The following is a 2,437-nucleotide window of genomic DNA, read 5'->3' as shown; positions in this document are numbered from 1 at the left end:
CAGCATCGCCGCCATGCTCCGCCTCCGGGGCTGCATCCTCCCCCGCCTCCTCTCATCTCCCGCCACCCCCCTCCACCGCCTCCTCTCCGCGGCCGTTTCTCCGAGCCCTCCTAGCTTCGCCGTGGAGGAGTACCTCGTCGCCACCTGCGGCCTCACCCCAGCGCAGGCCCGCAAGGCCTTCCCCAAGCTCTCCCACCTCAAGTCCCCAGCCAACCCCGATGCCGTCCTCGCCTTCCTCGCCGGCCTTGGCCTCTCCGGCGCCGACCTCGCCACCGCCATCCGCAAGGATCCCAGGTTGCTCTGCGCGGGCGTGGAGACAACCCTGGCCCCCAATGTCGCGGAGCTCACCGGCCTGGGTCTCTCGCGTTCTGAGATCGCGCGCCTCGTCTCGATCACCGGCACCAGTTTCCGCTGCAAATCCATCGTCTCTGGACTGCACTACTGCTTGCCCCTCTTCTGCTCCTAAAGAGTGGCTCCATTCTCTCGTCCGACCTCGAGCGAGTGGTCAAGCCCAATGTCGCCTTCCTGCGGGAGTGTGGCCTGGCTACTTGTGATATTGCCAGGCTCTGCATACCTACGCCATCGCTGCTCAGCATCAGCACGGAACGCATCCAGACAGTAGTGGCGTGCGTCGAAGGTCTTGGTGTACCCCGTGGATCTCCGATGTTCAGACATGCACTACAAGCTGTTGCATTCCTCAGCCAGGAGAAAATCACCGCCAAAGTGGAGCACTTGAAGAAAGCGTTCAGGTGGTCGGATGCCGAGGTGGGCATTGCCGTTTCTAAGGCTCCAACGTTGCTGACGAGGACCAAGGAATCGCTGCAGCGCAGGTCTGAGTTCCTCATCTATGAGGTGTGGTTGGAACCGGCATATATTGCTTATCGTCCGGCAATGCTCACTTACAGCTTGGAGGGCCGGCTCAGGCCCCGGTACTACGTCGTCAGATTTCTCAAGGAAAATGGATTGCTAGATCACGACCGGGACTACTATGCTGCAGTCATGATCAGCGAGAAGGTATTCGTCCAGAAGTTTATATGCCCTCATAAGGATGCTGCACCGCATCTCGCTCAAGATTATGCAACAGCTTGCAGAGGGGAGGTTCCAGCTAGATTCAGTTTTACATGAACCAAGACTAATAAGAAAATTGGTATGTTCATTATGTCATTCGGTAGAGAAGAAAAAGCATTGCACTGCTATGAACTTGTCCTTCCTCGTGTTGTCATATTGCACACATCTTGGAACTAGGAGAGTATGAGATCAGGGCATTCTGCCAATTTCTTTGAAGTATCAATGAGTAGTATTTCTGCACACTCTGTATCTTTGTGTTCTAAAATGGCCATTGCAGTTTTCAATGCAATCCTCCATCTGCCTTTCATGAAAAAATGTTCTTATTTTGGCCATGAAGATGACATGAAGTCTCGAAATTCCTGGGAGTAGTGTTTCTGTTTCTGACTAGTAGTTTGTATCAGCTTTCGTTTATTTATCTCTTGTAGTTTTGGATGGCCTTCTGAGTGATACTTTTCTAGGGGAATCTGATCTCGAAACTGAATAGTTGAGTAGTAGGCTAGTTGCATTTTTGTTGAAAGCCTACTTGTATATCACTATGTAAACAGAAATTTCTAATGCCCTGGTATTTGTACTGGAGAAGCAAATTGATGCTTGTATTGCATAGTGCTGAAAAACAGAGGACATACTTAAGTTATGGTAACCTTAAAAAGGGTTATGGCATTACCATGTAAATTTCTGCTATATCTTTTAGCTAATTTTATTATTCCGTAATCGCACTATCTATATTGATCGCGAGGGCACATTTATCCCTTAGCATATTTGTTTAGTGTAGTATAGTGGGTCTTGTGTACCGTCTTTTTTGTAAATTTCTATCTAGAAAGTCAGTAGGAAAAGGGAAAAGGCCGGATGGGACCATGTAGTCTGGAATCTTGCAGAATTTCAAATATAGGAATTACTATGTACCTCAGTCTACGAACCAACCTGTGAGGATGGTGCACATTTGTTTGTTCCTGATGTGAGGCTGTGGTAGTTGGAAGAAATGTGATCTCTGGTGTGTGCGTGCAGTAAGGCAAAGGAGTGGTCCATGCTATACTGGCCAAGAGATGTGATTTGAAGATCATCTGCGTGTCCCTTTCTGTTGTGCTTGTTGAAATTATAGAAACAAGATGAATGAAATGCAGGCGACGGGAACAGGTTGATCAATGAAGCAGGTGAGAAGACGTGGAGGTTTTCTCAAGCAAAAAGTGGCTGCTCCACAGGAGCATACTGATTTACTGAATGTGGATTGTGCATATCTCCGAGTTGGGACTGGAACCAGCATACATTGCTCACCGACTAATAATGCTCACTTACAGTCTAGAGGGCCGGCTCAGGCCCCGGTACTACGTCGTCAGATTTCTCAAGGAAAATGGATTGCTAGATCACGACC

The 2,437-nt window shown here is 49.2% G+C and overlaps 1 pseudogene; it reads left to right on the top strand.

The window, feature by feature from the left end:
- Positions 1-6: 6 nt before the first annotated feature.
- On the top strand, positions 7-1,654 carry LOC125530788 (annotated as a pseudogene).
- The last annotated feature ends 783 nt before the right edge of the window (positions 1,655-2,437 follow it).

This window comes from Triticum urartu, unplaced genomic scaffold (genome assembly GCF_003073215.2).
Source record: "Triticum urartu cultivar G1812 unplaced genomic scaffold, Tu2.1 TuUngrouped_contig_6561, whole genome shotgun sequence".
Taxonomy (NCBI): domain Eukaryota; kingdom Viridiplantae; phylum Streptophyta; class Magnoliopsida; order Poales; family Poaceae; genus Triticum; species Triticum urartu.
Note: the sequence above shows the minus strand (reverse complement) of the source record. Positions and strands in the feature narration are given on the sequence as shown.